Consider the following 18,566-nt stretch of genomic DNA (forward strand, 5'->3'; position numbering starts at 1 on the left):
CTCCACACCTCTTTTCAGTAATTCATGAATTCTGGTTGGCAAATGAAGAAGCTGACATCTTTTGTTCTGCTTTGAATTCCAGAGCCCTGCCACTGCCCTTAAAGCCTTGTGCTCCAGGTAGCTCTTGAATCCGCAACCTCAAGCACTAAGGTGCGAAAGTGGCCTAGACGGCCCGGAGGCTTAACCACATGTGCATCAGTATTATGGGCAGAACAAGGAGTACCTCTTCCCTCTTGGACACACAGTCTCTGGTGAGTTCTTGATGCTGTTTTGGCACAGATTGTACACCTTCCTAATTTCTCAAAGGATCATCCAACAATTTATGAAAGGCCTATTCGGGGACTTTCCACCGGTCAGATGACCTCCAGTGCCATGGAAACTGAAAACAATACTTAATCAACTGATGCTTCCTCCCTCTGAACCTATCCTAGGGTAGATCTCAAATATCTTGCAACAAAAACATCACTCCTCCTAGCTTTTCCTTCAGCAAGAAAAGTGAGGGAGCGTCACCAAGCTTTCAAGATAAAAGAAGTGTTCTGCATTTCTTGAAAGACAAGTCGCCCTGTGCGCGGGGTTCATGCTTGAAGTACCACTGGGCTTCCATCTCAATGAACTTGTGATACTTTATTATTTTTTCCCAAATGCAAAGCAATGGCTGAGTGAGCACTGCACTCTCTGAAATTTTGTAGGAGCATCAGAATTTACTTGGACAGAACTATGGACATTAAGAACTCCAAACCAATACTTTGTCTCCTTAAGGTGTCCTGGCAGGGGCCAACTTCCACATAGGGCATTGCCGCTGGTTCTCAACCTGCATCACTTTCTGCAATGAAAAGTGAAGTGCCCTCCTGGGAGGTAAGGGGATTGCATATTCTACCCCAACCATGTCAGCAACTACTTGCTTCTCTCACCTGAACTATCGCTCCTGGGCATATGACAAGCAGCTATGTTTCAAAACAAGAACACATTCACTAAGAACTACTGTCTGGATTTGAGAACAGCAGCTGACTCGTAAATACTAATGCTTGGCCCACTTAGGAGTGAGCTCAAGCGTTTCATGGAAGGTAAGACTGCTTCTGCTTATTATTTCTAATACTGCCTGTTGCTTTGAAAGAATGTAAATCTACAAAATCTACTTACCTGAAACTTCAGTTCTCCAACACTGGTATTTTGTATAGTTCACATGTGACCCTCTTTTCTCCCCAGTCAAAGGCCCACTACCTTTTCTGCATACCCCATACACAAATGTAATTTGAATTCTGAGCTATGGTGGCCTCTGTGAGGAGTAGAGAGTTCAATTCCTCCTCATTAGCTGAAGTTTGTGGGGTTTCAGATGAGGTGGAGTTTGTTTTGTTGCAGATAAGGCGGGGGTGCTACTAAAGAAGCACTGTTAGGCCTATGGCTATTTTAACAGTGTTTATTGCTACTTTAAGATTACAGAGGATTCTCTGCTGCTGATGGAGCATATGAATCTATTCAAGATACCAACACTGGGGAATTAGAGTTACAGTTAAGTAACTAGTTAATGTATGTTTGGGAAACCGGTATAAGCAGCTCTGACCATATACAGAACCGTGTTGCTGGGGTTGAAAATAACGGCGCACCCCTTGTTTCTTTACCCATTGACCACCATTATGGCTACCATATATCGGAAAATGTTCATGTGATTTGGAGACAGCGGACTATTGCAATAATCAAATGTTCAATTTTCATTAGTAGGATTTTGAGGGGGTCCAGGGTGTAAAATCTTCTAAAACCCTCTTTTCCCAGCAGTGCTTCCGAAAACAGAACACACTTTGATAAAGGGAGTAAAGTATATTACTTTATGACTCAGGTGCAGATGTAAAGATTCACCTTAATGTCACCAGCCTTACAAACGGTGTGAGCACGTCACGGATTGATAGGCGGCTGCATCTTTCTAATAGAAGTCAGTCGTTCGTTTTATAAACTAATGTAGGAACCTGCCTTCCCTCATACTTAATTGTTGACTTATGTCTGCAGGGCGGAAGATTAGCTTGGCCTTCTGCTGTCTGAAGTTAGTCGTTGCCTGTTTTATCATGTTTCCTAAGTAGCTCGCCGTGTGTTTTAGGGGTACATAGTTGGTTGCAAAAGCTATAAAGCACGGCATTACTGACCTTGCGGACTGAAACAGGGTGACCGTCAGGATTTCATCCTAAGCGGCCGCTCCCCCCACGCTCCCTGGCCTCTGACTCGATCGTGATCTTCGTGTGAAGCCCCTCACTGGTGTGCAGAGTCCGGTATCGTAGGCTTGAAACTAGCGCTTTGACCATTATATAGCGCCGAGCCTCGCCTGCTGCTGTGAATATTAGCGCGACTTTGTTTTGCTTGCAGCTGCTGCCATTCTCATATTTTGCATTGCGTGCTGGCTTAACTGTGTGCATTAATTGTATTCAATAGTGCCTTGTGACTATTGAACTGTGCCCCCGTTTAACTCTCCACTCTCCATTTTGTTTATTGTGTATTCCCCTGGCCCGCCTACCCTCCCCGCTACCGCCTCCCAGCTGACCCTCCCACGCTCAGCCCCCTCCACTATCCATATATGACAGATGTCTAAACGCGCAGCGTCCACGCGCTGCGGCCGCGCCGAAGGTGCGCCGAAGGTGCGCCAAAGGTAAGCCCGTCTACGCCCGTCCGCGCCTGGACCGCGCCCAGCGCCAGACCCCCTGGTTCCCGTACCACCCACCCCTCCCGCATTACATACGACTCCTCCACCCTCTTAGCACTAAACCCCGGCCGACTCCCCAACTGCGCCCAAGCCGCACCTGGACACACCCATGGACCCTTCACTTGCAACTCCTGCAAGTATGACGGCACCAAGACCAACTCCACATCCACAAACACCAAACAGAGATCTGACACCAACCACCTAAAATGCATCCTGCTCAACACCCGCTCGGTCCACAAACACGCCATCGACCTTTGGAATCTACTAGACACCATTTCTCCGGACGTCGCCTTCCTAACAGAAACTTGGATGAACGCCTCCTGTTATGTTATGTTAAGGCCATATTTATTGAGCGCACGGCTGCCCAAGGGGGCGTCCCGGCGCTTTTGCAAAGAGGCCTAAGATCTACAAACACATAGAGGAGCAGCACAGTTGTCAAAAGAGTTACACAGAAAAGAGGAGAGTCTTCAACTCTTTCCTAAACGCCAGGAGGTTCGTAGCTTTGCGTAGAGGGAGAGGGAGCTCATTCCAACATCGGGCTGCCACAAATTGAAAGGCTCGTTCTCCCATCCGAACACGCTTAGCCGGAGGCACCTCCAATTTAGCCAGATCGGCAGATCGTAGCACCCTCCGTGGCACATAGAAAGCAATCCGCTTCCTAATATAATTAGGACCGATGGAATGAAGGGCTTTGAAGGCCAGCGTAAGAATTTTAAATCTAATTCTTTTCGAAATCGGCAGCCAGTGCAACCTATTCAAAAGCAGATGTGCGCTGGCTCTCCTTGGCAAGCCCAGACATCACCATAGCCATCCCGGAAGACTACAAGATCATCCGAAAGGACCGCACAAAGCAAACGGGAGGAGGCATCGCCATCGTCCATAAAAATTCCATCCGCATCTCAACCAGCTCAGACGTCAACCTCGCTAGCGCCGAACACCTTCACTTCCAGATCCACACCGACCCCAAGACGACACTCAGAGGCACACTCCTCTACAGACCACCAGGACCCCGTGCACAATTCTGTGAAGACATCACTGACTTCATCACCCCTCACGCCCTCCCCTCCGAGGACTACATTCTACTGGGAGACCTCCATTTTCACCTGGAAAAGAACAACGACAGCAACACCACCACTCTTCTGGACAATCTCGCCAACCTCGGACTCAAACAACTAGTTAACACCCCCACCCACTGCGCAGGACACACACTCGACCCTATCTTCACCTCCAGCAAGCACATCTCCTTCAGTCTCACCACAGCACTCCATTGGACGGACCACAGCTGCGTTCACTTCACCTACAAAAAGACCACAATCCACAACCACCCTCAACCCACTCTGCGAAGAAACTGGAACAAAATCACCATCGATCAGATCTCCACATCGCTTCTTCAAAACCCCCCAGCCTATTCGTCGAACCCTAACCAAGCAGCCATCAACCTCACACAATGGCTAACTCACAGCGCCGACAACCTAGCACCCTTGAAAAAACGTCAAATCAAACTAGGCAGCAAAAACGCCCCCTGGTTCAACGATGAGCTTAAGAAATCCAAGAAACTCTGTCACTCCCTCGATAAGGCCTGGAAAAAAGACCCAAACACCAGCACCAGGGACGCCTTCAAAAACGCCACCCGCATACACCACCAACTGATCCGGACAGCCAAGAAAGCCGCATTCAAAGACAGACTAGACAACAACGCCCACAACAGCAAGGAATTATTCAACATCGTCAAAGAGTTTACCAACCCCACTGCCAACTCCAACGACATCACTCCCTCTCAAACCCTTTGCGACTCCTTAGCTTCATCCTTCCACGACAAAATCGCAGACATCCACAACAGCTTCAACAACCAACCCGAAGACCAACCCACCCAACCTTCTGCCGAACCTTCACCCCCCTTAAACATCCTTAATGACTGGAACCCAATCTCCACTGAGGACACCATCCGCCTGAGGAACTCCATCCACTCAGGATCCCCCACAGACCCATGCCCTCACCACATCTTCAGCAAAGCAGACTCCATCATAGCACCAGACCTCCGAGACGTCATCAACTGCTCCCTCAACTCCGCCACCTTCCCGGAAAGCTGGAAACACGCCGAACTCAGCGCCCTTCTAAAAAAAAACACAGCTGACCCCACCGAACTCAAAAACTACCGCCCCATCTCGCTCCTTCCATTCCCGGCCAAAGTCATCGAGAAAGCAATCAACAACCAGCTCGCCGCCTTCCTCGAAACCAACAATTCCCTCGACTCCTCACAGTCCGGCTTCCGAGCCAAACACAGCACTGAGACCGCACTCATCGCAGCAACAGACGACATTCGAACTCTACTGGACAATGGAGACACAGTCGCCCTCATCCTCCTCGACCTCTCCGCAGCCTTCGACACAGTCTGTCATAGTACCCTGTTACATCGCCTTAGAAACATCGGAATCCAAGGAAAAGCACTGGAATGGATCACCTCGTTCCTTGCCGGAAGAACTCAGAGAGTCCGCCTCCCACCGTTCAAGTCAGAGGCCTCTGAAGTCATCTGTGGCGTGCCACAAGGATCCTCACTCAGCCCCACCCTCTTCAACGTATACATGAGCCCCCTCGCGACCATCGCACGCCAACACAACCTCAACATCATCTCCTACGCTGACGAAACTCAACTGATCCTCTCACTCACCAATGACCCCAACACCGCCAAAACCAACCTACATCAAGGAATGAAAGAAGTAGCAGAGTGGATGAAGCTCAGCCGTCTGAAACTGAATTCAGACAAAACAGAAGTCCTTATCTTAGGTACCTCCCCCTCCGCATGGGACGACTCTTGGTGGCCAGTGGCCCTTGGAAAAGCACCCATCCCGACGGACCACGCACGGAACCTGGGCGTCATCCTGGACTCCTCACTCTCGATGACCAGACAAGTCAACGCCGTTTCATCATCTTGCTTCAACATTCTTCACATGCTCAAAAAAACATTTCGCTGGATCCCCACCGAAACTAGAAAAACGGTCACCCACGCACTGGTTACGCCTGGACTACGGAAACACCCTATACGCCGGTACCACCGCAAAACTTCAAAAAAACTCCAACGCATCCAGAACGCATCAGCCAGACTCCTACTAGACATCCTGCGTAAAGATCACATTTCTAATCACCTGAAAGACCTCCATTGGCTCCCTGTCAATAAGAGGATAACATTCCGCCTCCTCACCCACGCACACAAAGCACTTTACGAACTTGGACCCGAATGCCTCAACACGCGAGTTTCCTTCTACACCCCCTCCCGCCAGCTACGCTCTTCCAACCAAGCCCTTGCTGCTGTTCCACGCATCAACAAAACCATCATGGGAGGAAGATCCTTCTCCTACTTGGCGGCTAAAACCTGGAATTCACTCCCCATTCACCTCCGCCTCACTCAAAACCACCTAGCATTCAGAAAGCAACTTAAAACCTGGATATTCGACAAGTAATTCCCCTCCCTCCTCAAGCGCCTTGAGACCCTCTGGGTATGTAGCGCGCTATACAAATTACTTGACTTGACTTGACCTCGTTGTAGGACGGATACCTGACTCCCGGGCTTAATTTGTGGCAGTGGTTTCCGGTGCTCGGCTCGGGCACTTAATTGTCAACACCAGCGCCTGCGACAGTCTGCCAAGAGGTGGCACTGTCGAGCTAATTTAGAGATTACCACAACAGTCCATTATTAATTCAATAAACATTAAAAATGGCTATTACCTGTCACCCAAGCTAATCTTTTAGTTGTGGGGGCCTGGAATAGTCAATGTGTGCTGCAAGCTTCAGAAACCTCCTGCCGAGAGCCCTGCCACTTTACAAATTAAGCACTGCCTTGCTTCATGTATCGTTGCCCTAATTTTAGTTAATGTGACCCCACGCCTACTGCCTGCAGTCTCGAGCATTCTTCTGCAACCCTAAGCTACGTAGAAGCGCGGCGGGAAGATGCGCCCAGCTGTTTGCGGAGTCCCTGCTTGCCCTGAGAGATGATTCACCAGAATGGCTGCCCTTCAGACACTCCCCGTTCTGTATCAACACTTCCCCCTTGCTGGCGCCTGGGCACTGGCCTGTGTTTGGAGGGGCTGCATGCCTTCCTCAAGAACGGAGTCAGCAATCTTTGGGAGGGTGGGCCTGAGGGAGGGGCTGCGAAGCGCGGGGGGAGGAGGGTCTGCCTGCCTGACCTCTGGGGCTACTCCTTGCTTTGGTATTAAGCAGTGTGTGCAAGCGTACTGCCTCAGTGCCCCATGCCGTCTTCGGGGAACTTTTATCTGGCTTCAAGATGATTCGTGTGCAAAAAGGTTAGTGTTTTTCTCCTTTTGTTCTCTTTCAGTCCAAAACCATGTTGCATTAAACAAAGGTCAGGAACTGTAAAAGAAGACCATAACTGGGCTATGCACGAATCGCGTTTTATTCTGGTACAAAATGCGAATAGATTAAAATAAAATTGTGCTGGTGTCGCCGGGACTTTCTTATCCACAGGCGTGTAAATAGCCTTTCTAAAAGCAGAGCCCGCACGTCTCTCCCGAAGCTTGCCGTGTAAACAAATGCCGAGAGCCTTGTCTTGGCTCACATTTCCTGGAACAACGACCGACCTTCGGGTTACCTTTCCGTGCACTTCTTCGCCGATCTGTTTTATTTTAGTTTCGTAATTTTTTTAACAACTGCTCTTTTCGTTGGCAGTTTTTTTCTGTGTGTGCCCTGGTTATTGTTACATAAAATAACATTTCGTTTCAGGTTTAAATAAGTAATGTTGGTGGAGTGCAAGATAGAACATTTACTGTGCAAATCATTAATGAGGAGGGTTGACGCTAATTAATATATACAGGAATGAGAGCAAAGATCACCACTGTCACACGCAGCCCTTATTCCAAGCATTACCAACACATAGTTCACCCCATACTTTCGGACAGACATGTTGTGAGCAGCCAGGTATAGAAGCTGTTCTTCGCGGCCTGCCCTTTGGAACCCGTGTACTTCCCCAGCTACCTCTGGCTTCGAAGAGCATAATTATGCTGTGGCAGGAGCAGGGAGTACATCGCCAGTTGTGTTCTCCCTTTCCCTTAGCACTTCACCAGCAAATAGATGGAGGCTGTTGCCCTGCTCGCTACTGAACCTGTGAGCCACTTCAATGGTGATGAGTTTTAATATTATTATGCACATAATGCTGCTGCTTGGAGCAAATCACGCCAACCACTTTGACACTCTTTAGTTAGTTGGACTAAATGCCATGCTTTGGGTTGTTCCATTACTTTGTGCCCAGCCTTATTACTTCCCTGTGTCTGATGAAGACCAGGAGACATTTCCATTAGGGTGTAGTCAACACTTTTTCACTGGACTTATATGGTACATTATAGAGTCTGTCCCCCAATGGGATAAGTATCCTGCGGAATATTTCATACTATTTGTCAGCCACGGATTACTAGCCTCTGTTTTTTTTTTTTATAAACCGAGGCTGATCTTTTTTTATACATTATGTTTCCTATGTGGTCAATGTAAGAAATTGGGTTGCTAGTTGAGAAATGGGTTATAAGCCAAGTGATTATCACAATCCTTGTCAGAGTGAACCACTAAAGTCACTAAATAAAACTGAGCTTAACCCCTTGTAGCTATAGCAGAGTGCAGACCGGGTTAACATAGACACAGTGTGTAAAGTACTTATGCAGTACTAAAACAATAATAAAGTCTATATGCAAAACAATAAAACGCTCAAAACAAATTAGTAAAATAGAGTAAAATATAATAAACAAAAATCCAATAAGGAGTCCCAAAGATATGCTTTTAAAAAAGTTTTAAGTAGAAATTGCGCCTATAAACACAGCGTGCCAAATTGCGCCTATAAACACATCATGCCAATGATAGATAGTCAATGGTTGCAGTAGAACAGGACCTAGGTGCAAGTTGATGCTGACCGCAAGGAAACGTGGGTTGGATACACTATAAAGATTTGTCCTGGTTAAAGACTTTAGTCCTTCAAGTCCCAATCCACTGCAGGAGTACACTTCTAAAGTCCTTCAAGGCCTCAGGGGAGGTGCTTGGAAACTCAAAATGGTGGTAGGCAGCAGCTCACAGGAGGGTCCATTCCAGGTCCAGTTGCCACTGGTCATCTGGGCAGCTGTAGAAAACAGCCTCTTCTAGCTTGTTGTTTCCCTGTAGCTTTAACAGGAGGTCAGCCTTTGAGTCCACTTCTTTGTCCTGGGGTACGAGAAAGAGAGCAGGTCCACTTTTTTGAGGCTCTTCTCAGGTCTCAGGGAGCAGGGTCAATCCTCTTCCTATCTTCCATGGGGCCTGGAGTTTTGTGAGGTGGGTGCCTGGAGATGCCCCATTTATGTCTTGCACAAGTTAGTGGGTGGGGACGCCCTAACTAAGAAGGTAAAGTCTCCAAAGGCTAACCCTACCCACGTTGAGTATTCTAAGATGACCAAACTCAACGATTTCACTCTTCCACTTTAGAACTAGGTTAGCATCACTCAGTGGGATTTGTAAAACATTGTGTCTAATTTTAGCCAGGTGTATTTGTAAATTCATGGTGAAGTCTGTTCCGTCACCTGAGACAATCATTAGACCTAAGAGAAGAGCCACATGAATGTTTCCCAGCACTTATGGGTTGCAACTAGTTTATGTGATTCTCATATTTCGGAAAGCCACAAGGACATTTATACAGGATAATGCTCGGTCAAAGGCAAAGAACCTCCACCTAAAACCATGTTGAAATTTGGACCCGCAGACTGGCTTGGGATTAGCCAGGCTTTCCTGGATGGTTTCTGTCTACATGCTACTCTCCCCATGAAATATTTTGATGGGAAATTTCTTGTAGGATGATTGATTGATGAGGTATGTTCTGCCTCAATATCTGTAATTCTAATTCACAGCTTCCACAGCGCTGTGGCATACAAATAAATAGAGTGGCATTTACACATATTCAGTGCCATAAAACATGTGTCCGGCCTCTTCCATAGAGCTCGGGTGCTCAACCGTTTTGGCAGGACTCTGCACCATTAACCCTATTAACTGGACAAATTCCAAATGCAAATTCACCAGTGTTGAGGGTGGTGGAGGTCAGGACAGGAGAAGGCAAGATTATCAGTCCAGTAAATTTAGCGGATAGTGGTGCAGTGAGCAATAGTTCATGGCTCTCTGTAGATCTTGAGAAACATAGGTTACACAAGGATCTTTGATGCAAACACTTTAATCTACATTGCTATATGACCATTATGCAAACATATGACCTGAATGTTTACAAGTAGTATTCAGCAGTAGGCAGATAACTCCCTAAGGTTAGTGTAAAATGTTTCAAAGCTGTGACCAGCAGGTGTCGCACATTTTTGTAGCTCGTGCTAAGGAAAACAGTCATGATTTTTTTTTGTGTGATTTTTTTTTAATTAACAGATTGAATCAACGTCACAAGGCAGATCACAGTACAAATCACTTTACAGTCTCTTACCCCCACAAGTTCGTAAAGTCCATATGAACATGCACGTTAGGTTTAAGCTCCGATTTTATCCTCCTGTCTACATTTGATCATTATGAACTGGTATTATGGGCGGAGTACAGATGGTCCCTCTGTATTCATTCCAGTCCTGCCAAAGTCGAATCCACTTTTTCGAACATCCTCTGGCTATGTATACTGTCTTTTCACGGAACATACACCAGTCCATATCCCTCTTCCAAATAGACACTAGGTGCCTGTTTTCCCCCACTTCTGTGCAATATTACGTTTTGCTATCATCAATCCCAACGTGCATAGTCATGATTTTTAATAAACATAACTTACATTGAGAACTGAGAAGGGACAGTTATGGCCACTAAAACAAAGATACACATTTTTTTAGGATGTGATCCCCTCAGGATAGCATGAGATACAGAGCAGGCACCACCAATAACCGAATAAGCAGTGAGCCTTGGCTGGGTATTTGCAGAGCGCCAGGTGGAATATGAGAGTTCAGGTACATGCTTTTTTGATAACCGTATTAGCAATTTCGAATGCTTTCCCCAAAAGTAGTTATCCAACGAAGACTAAAAAATGCTTTAGTCTCAAAGTTCAGGAAAATCACTGCACAAATTTGCAAAAACGTATCTTTAACTTGGCTACTGTAAAAAGCAAAGCTGTGGAGAAAATACGAAAAAAGGATTTGGCTCATCAATAGACATGGATTAAAAATTAGCAAATATTTAAGACTGACTTTTTAAAATAAAAATATTTTTTGTCACTTTTGTATGTTTCAAACATAGGCGAGCGATAATTATGGCATACAGCAAAAAGCATTGGCAAACTCAAAAGGTCTCACCTATAGGCGAGCGATTGGCTTTGCCAATCTGGTGAGGATCGGTAATTGGAGGGGGCATGTGGGGGTGGATAATGGATGATTAAAATGCTCTGTGAAGCGGACAGTGCTAGCCGATTCATAGTGCTTTTTTCCCTTCTGTTTGTTGGGAGAAAAATAGAGATGGATGGTGGGCAGGGAAGAATGAACAGGGATGGGATGGGATGGGCGGGTGGAAGAAGTAACAGGGACTTAGTGAAGAAGAAACAGGGACGTGGTGGGGAGAAAGTAAAAAAAATACATGATATGACTTGGCCAGCGTTGACCGCATCATAGCTCTAGCCAGTAGTTATAGCTGCAGTTAAAATATTATAGCTGGGCACCCCCTCTGTTTTTGTTAGCAGCGTGGCCAGCCATGGTTCATGCAGTCTTTCAGTTGTTGCAGACGCCCATTGATCCCTCCCTAAGAACTAAGGCTTCTGAGTAAGCAGTCAGTATTTGCACGGTTTGCCTGAAAATCAACTCACTTTCTCCTACCTGACCTTTCTCATTTCAAAATGGTTTGACAAGTGTGTTGGTTATCTGTCTGAAGACACAGCACCTCGTTGCCATCTGGTGGTAAACCAGAAAAATTAACCAAAGAATCATTGACTGAGTCACAGCACGAGCAGCTGATGGTCAGTAGAGGAACAATAATAAACCATAATTAATCTGTGCTCGGTCTGTGCTCCTGAAAAGGAAAGGAAGTGACACATTGAAAGCGCTGGTTAATTGGAAGGTGGCAAAGAAGAGGGACAATGATGCCAACTAATGGTAAGCAATGGGCAGGTTCCAAGCTGTTTACTAAACACAAAGAGTCTCGCAGGTGAGATAGCATGCGCTAGCTCATACTCACTCAGGTGAACCCTAAATATGACGGGCAAGTCCAGCAGCATGGGCCATTGATAACATTTCTAATAGAGTGGCGGTTGATGCCTTTTACCTATGCTGTCCTCCGGTATGGCCTACTGGCTCTGCACACTTGGCCACTTGACTCTCTGTAGTATCAAGGGCGAGCAATCACAGGCTTCTCAGGGAGGTTACTGTAGGGATTACACAGGCTCAAGACTCAATACCAGCCACAGCAGAGCAATAAGATCAATGTATTTCTTATAGTAGAAAAGACAAATACTTTATTACACAGACAACAGAGAATTCCACCACACAATCAATAATGCATAAATACCCGGTTCACCTGTACAAGTAGTTTTGCTCTGGGGGCTTCTGTCGACTAGAACTTCCCCTCTTGGATCCCCCTGCCTCTGGGCACCACCCCTCAGGTTCAGTAGTTGCGGTAGATCAGTGAGTGAAGCTCGCCCCATTTAATCTAGTCTTAGTACTCAGTCTCACAGGCCAAGAACTGTACAGTCCTTCACCATGTTCGTAGTAGCAGATTTAGGTGACGTTTGGTCGTACCGCTGCAGCAGGATCCCACCAGCAACAGGAGCCTCCATGGTGTACATGGCAGTCTTTTGAAGAGCCCTGCAGCAGCAGGCTGCATATCACTCTGAGGGTCATGGCAGGAGAAGAAGCTTCTGAGTGGCATTCTCTTCTGGGTGGCAGATGCAGATTACAGCTCACACCTGATTCAGGCAAGACTCTACTGATTAGTTGCAAACTGCACTTTATTTTATTTGTACTTTTAAAGTGTTATTTTAATTGTTCCTTGATTGTTCAGTTTCTTTTACTCCGCGCTTTATTCATGGTGATTACTTGCTCACTTCGAACAGTCTGCCATACGCCTTGCATCTCTGTGACTATTTGTTCAGTTTGTACAGCTTGGCATTGCGGACACTTTCATCAGGGGTAGGTGCTATTGCTTATTACTAGGATTTTTGAGCTTTTCTTGCGGGCGAGCTCTAATGAAACCGCTTTGCTCTCTGGTCCGCCCCGGTCCATGCCGTTTGTGCAGATAGAGCTTGAAGCCACATTGCTTCACTTTTTGATTAGACAGCCACAACCGCCATCTTAGGGCGGTTAACTGTCTAGTGTTCTCCTGGTGATTTAGGAGTCTGCCTCTTATTTAAAAGCGATGCGAACGCATGAACTAGGTACGCCAAAGGCGTGCTCATCAGCACACTTCCACGCCCAGACGATGCCCATATGTCAAAACACCTGCGTCTTCTCCCATTGAGGTCAGTTATGGTCCCAGACTGCGCTATTTCATAGAGTAATTGTACAAACTCAGTTTCATGTCAGCTCACTGTAGGGTCAGGGCTACAAATTGTGTTGTCCATTTCCTGCTGTCTCTGGAGGGCCCAGTCTCTTTCATATATTGTGGTTTCTCCTGTTCAACAAGCGTGCATATAGGGGGGCAATTGGAGGGGTAGGGTCTAATGCTATTTTTTAGTCTTAACTTGAAAAGATCGCTCTTTTAAACCCTAGAGAACCTGCTCCGGTACTTCCAAGCCATCCTAGGAAGGCCTTTATACTGCAATGCTAGGTCCATTCCCAAACACACATCTGAACTTTGGGATCTTTTATCTTCCCTCTCACCAGAAGAGTTTTATTACAGAAACCTGGCTTCACCCTTTGTCCCTTCCTTGTATTTCGGAGGCGTTTCTTGAAAAATATAAAATATTGAGACAGGACAGGGAATCCAGGGTACAAGGTGGTGTGGCCATCATCTTCCTGAACTCTCTGAAGGTCGCTCTTATTGACATCTTTCTCTTGGACTGGGTGGAGATGTGTGTTTTTAAAATGGAGATTGCTGCCGTTGATTTCTGGAAGGGTGCTTTAGTTTATCACCCTCCAGGAATCAAGAAAGACTTCAGCCAAATGTTGGTGGAACGTCTAGCGCCACATGCGCACAGTGAACAACTTCCTCTTAGTGGGTAACTTTAACTACCACAGAGAAGATACCTCTAATACAGAGATTACTCAACTATTTGCCAATCTTGGAATGTTAGAGTTACAGCAGAAGGTTCTGGCCCCACACATACAGCTGACAATACTTTAGAACTAGTGTTTACTAATTCTCTGTTTTTAGAGACAGATCCTTCCCAGCCCCTAGTCTGATCACTGTTGTATCAGTTTTTATTTTAGGAGGGCGGCAGGGCTCGGCGAGCTTAAGAGAGTTTGTGGAAGAACTCTGAAACACTGGAAACAAGTCACCCTGTCTCCTTTGTTGCAGCATTTCAACTGGCCAAAAAAACGCACAGCAAATATATAAAAATTACTCTATTGTACTACCATACTCCCTTATCGAAGCCGTTGATACAGTTGTCCCTCTCAAACAAGCCACATCCAGTTCCATCAGACACCATGCCCCCTGGCATTTGGTGGAACTGAGGATTGAGAAAACAAACAGTAGAAGATTAGAAAGGAGATGGTGGTTACCAAATCCCTTTCAGACAAAAAAAGCATATAAACTATCGCTCTCTATTTACCTTAGGAAAATCTGAGAGGTGCATAGATCCCACTTTATTGAAAAGGTTGATCAAGCCAGCAATTTTGCCAAATAACTATTTAAGGTTTTTAATGAATTAACCAAGCCACATGCTTGTACATCTACTATTCCAGCTTTACAAGGACTGTGTAACTCTCTTGCTGATCGCTTTGAGGGGAAAATTAGTAACATCTTTCAGAACTTTTGTACAAAATTTTTCCACCTATATTTTGCCACCTACTAATCCGCACGCATCACTGGAGAGGTTTGCAACTATCTCCCATGAACAAATGCCGGAGATGCTAGAAAAAGCGAAATCCGGCACTCTCTTCGACCCTTGTCCTCCTCAGACTGTTGCCAGCCTGGTGGCCTTACTTACGCCTTCCATCATGTCTCTTTTTATTCTTTCATTAGACTCTGCAAAACTGCAGCTGGCTTGGAAATCTGCTCACGTCTCACCTATTCTGAAGAAAGTCAATGCAGATCCCAAGGACCTTGCCAACAACACACCCATTTCGCTCCTCTCACTCTTGGGCAAGAATCTTGAGGGTCTTGTAAACTAACAGCTTATGTTTTACTTGGAGAAACAAAGTATACTAGACCCCTCTAAAACTAGCTTTAGAGCCTTCTGTCGTACGAAAATCGTATTGGTGGCAGTATTTAACTGTATTAGACTTTCAGTGGATGCTGGCACTCCAGGAGTGCTGGTTAATACTCTATTTGTCAGTCGCTTTTGACACGGTCTTCCATTCTATTCTGGTCCGTAGATTACATTAGTCAGGTATCTATGGTAAAGCCTTGCATTGGTTTATACCTTTTGGAACAAGCACTGGCGTTGCCAATAGGTCTCGCATTAGGAAAGTGTGGGCTATTGGTATTGTAAATGACAATTATTTTTTTAATGTGTTGGCACTGAAAATATATAAATTAATAGCATTATTTACAAAGCCAATAGCTTACACTTTCCTAATGAATTATTCAGATTATAAACATGAGCCATGTGGCAAGAGCGCCTCCTGCGGTATATTTAAGACTGGTGTTAGTCTCTAAAATGTCCTCCTCTTAATCTACAAATGTAAAACTTGAAAAGAAATAAGTAAACAAAATAGAGAAGAACTACCTGAAGGACGGAGCACATAAAACAAAATAATGAAGACATGAATTATAATGGACTAACCCTGCACCACGAAGAAACTCAAGGCTCGTTTTGATATTTCATTACGTAGCTTCATTTTTTATTTATTAATTGTTGATACAAAACTCCAGCCACAAGGAAAATATAGCATTGCCCAAAGTAGGAGTGAAAGTTAACAGTGAAAACAAGAGATTGTTGATAAGCAGAGTGCTAAACACATGTAGAGAGCATTCCGTATATTTTGAAAGTAAAAAACGCTGTAAACAGCAAAGAAGCTTGTCCTGCGGCGTGGAAAACTAGATGTGCGGGCCGGCCAGCAGTGAATAATTAGGGGAGAAAGAGGGGAGGTGCTGGGGAACAGATGGCCGTGAAGCAGGGGGCACCCTTTGAAGTCACGGCCTGCGGCCGTGAATAAGTTAGGGCGGGGGGTGGGGCAGCGGAAGCCTTTGATGAGGCAAATGCTGCTGGCAAAGCTGGCTGGAGAGGGGGAAAGTTTATGGCCCAAAAGCGCGGGCCTGTGGCCACATGAACTCGAAGAAAACCGCATGGAAAAACCCGTGGTTTCACGAGTATTTTGAGCACTTGAATTCTCGCTCCCTCAATGCGCTTGCACGCATAGATAGGTCGCGAGACCTAAAAAATGAACCAGATCATCACACTTGATTCCTTCAAATCTCAACGTATGTTGGTAAATATGGGGTGTCCCTCAGGGTTCTTCCTTGAGCCCTGCTTTGTTTCGCAACTTTGTGCCCCCTGCCCCTCTGCTTGGGATTGTCAAATCATGCGGCTTTAAGCCCTTTTCCTATGCTGACAATATCCAATTAATTATTTCATCTGGGCAAGACTTTGAGAACGTTAAAATCCTATTTATCGACTGCATGAGGAAATTATCCACTTGGATGACTCGCAACTGGCTACAGCTTAATGGGGGCAAGATTGAGATTCTGCTGTTTGGGAAGGCTCAGGCCTTATGGTCAGCAGACTGGCGGCCACCTGAGCTGAGCCCTGCACCTTTTTCCCAGAGGAGCAGTTAAATGCCTAAGTATCATGGTGGATGATATCCTTTTTATGAAAGAACATGATGAGTCTGCATGTGACACTTGTTTTGCTACAAGGTGTCTGCACAAAAAAGTGCTCCAGTGGCTCCCCTTGAGGTCCAGGAAAACACCAATACAAGCCCTAATTATGAGTCATCTTGACTATTAAAATGCCCTGTTGGTAGCGGCCAATGAAGCACTTCATTTTAAACTACTTGTTGTACAAAACACGGAAGCACATTTGGCTTTTAATCTTCCTCCTGGTACTCTTTCGGTTCTCACTTAAAAAGCTCTTCATTGGCTACTGGTCAGAAGGCGATCCTTGTTTAAAGTCCTCTGTCTCACTCACAAGTCTCTGGTGGGTAAGGGACCAATCTACTTACGAAGAAAGCTCATCCGTTATTGTCCCAGCAGAAACTTAAGATCTACAGAAAAAGCTCTGCTTAGTTTCCGCCATATCCATACCTAAAGACTATGTGGTCTGTCTTTTCCTACCTTCCCCTCATCACTGGAATAGTTGCTCCTGTATAGATTTTGACAGATTAAAAAAACTTTTTTAGACCTGGTTATTTTAATTGGTTGTCTTGTCTTGGGGATAGTAACGAGATTCCCCTTTGGGAGTGAGGCGCTTGCGCTATACTTAATTTTACATAACCTAACATTCCGGCGCTCCAGTGGGCACTTGAACCATGATGCAACTCAATCCTACACTCCGATGAGTACTTGGCTCTTCTAAGGCTTGTAGTGTTGATTCTTCAGCTTCGCGGCGAATTACCGGTATGCTGCCATTCGACACATAGTGCCTTGATGCAAAAACCTCGATTATGTAGGAAGCAATCCCCTGCCCTCGGACACCTCTCTAAGCACACTGGCCACCAGCTTATCCCGGATCCAGTCCAACCTATCACAAGGGCGCACTGCCCCAATGGTTGAAGGCTACGGCAGGGACAAATGAAGATGGTTGCCCTGCCCGATCTGGTAGTACATCAAGTCCTTCTGCCATCTTGCTGGGCGAGTCTGTCAGACGGACCCAACACCAGCGTTAATTACTGCACTCACTTCCACAATCCGCTCCTGCTGGGTTGATGCTTTCATCCCTTGCTGACAGGTGGGATAGATTTGTCACAATAACTCATGAATTGTTATGCTGCCACCACTGTGCTCCAGCCATGAAACCCGTGACATGGATGCCAGTCCCGGTCACTGTAAGGGTGGGCCCCTCCCGGTTCAGGTCTTGGTCCAGAACCTGTTGTTGTTAAAAGACAGGCCTAGGTCAATGTGCGCTCATGAGGTTAGAGACCAAAAATCGAAAAACCATGAACACGGTTATGCAGGGGGGAAGAAATGATTGTACATCAATGGTTAATAGATCTATATTCCCAAAGAGCAGAACAAACCCGTAGGGAAAACAACCGGATCTATCAGTCTTCTATTGCATATGACCAGGTTCCACCATTATCGGGAGAAGATTTTCATTATTTATCTCGCATAAACCATGCTCAGCATAGATTCATATTATTACGCTTCAGACTGAATATGATCCAGATATTCTTGGGCTACCCACAACAATAAATATAGATTAGCAGATCTCTCTCCCTGCCCTTGTAACAACCATGCCATCCAGTCGGACCTGCATATTTTACTATTTTGTACAAACTACTTTGAGGAAAGGGAAATATTTATACTTCCAATCCTTAGGCACCATAATTTTAGGCAATGCTGGGTCGCCATGTATTTCCTAAAGGCTTTACCAGATCCATTTGTATGTTTCTGTATTGCTTCATTTCTATGGGCCTGTTTTAGGAAGAGGAAACCCGTTTTTGATAGTAGTGTGTAATTTTTAATTATGAACCGCTCTCTCCTTTCATACAAATGATTTTAAAGGTCCTATTTCTGATCACAGCAAACTTGTTTAATACTAATTTTAACCAATGTAAATATGTATTTAATAACTTGAAATTATTTTATATGAGCTGTTGTGCTTTTATGGTTTATTTACAAAAGATCGAATAAACTGTGT

At 45.6% G+C, this 18,566-nt stretch overlaps 1 protein-coding gene across 16 annotated transcripts in view; it reads left to right on the top strand.

Moving 5' to 3' along the window:
• Positions 1 to 18,566, top strand: part of PPIP5K1 (diphosphoinositol pentakisphosphate kinase 1) — a 1,366,868-nt gene that overhangs the window by 108,740 nt on the left and 1,239,562 nt on the right. Inside the window, exon 1 of one of the 16 annotated variants that reach the window (XM_078683304.1) lies at positions 6,864 to 6,984. The exons of the other annotated variants lie outside the window; for them this stretch is intronic. The gene's annotated coding sequence lies outside the window, so the exon portion shown is untranslated. Of the gene's footprint in view, positions 1 to 6,863; positions 6,985 to 18,566 lie in introns of those variants that run through there. 16 annotated transcript variants of the gene reach the window in all.

The sequence above is a fragment of the Lissotriton helveticus genome, chromosome 3_1 (genome assembly GCF_964261635.1).
Source record: "Lissotriton helveticus chromosome 3_1, aLisHel1.1, whole genome shotgun sequence".
NCBI classification, from domain to species: domain Eukaryota; kingdom Metazoa; phylum Chordata; class Amphibia; order Caudata; family Salamandridae; genus Lissotriton; species Lissotriton helveticus.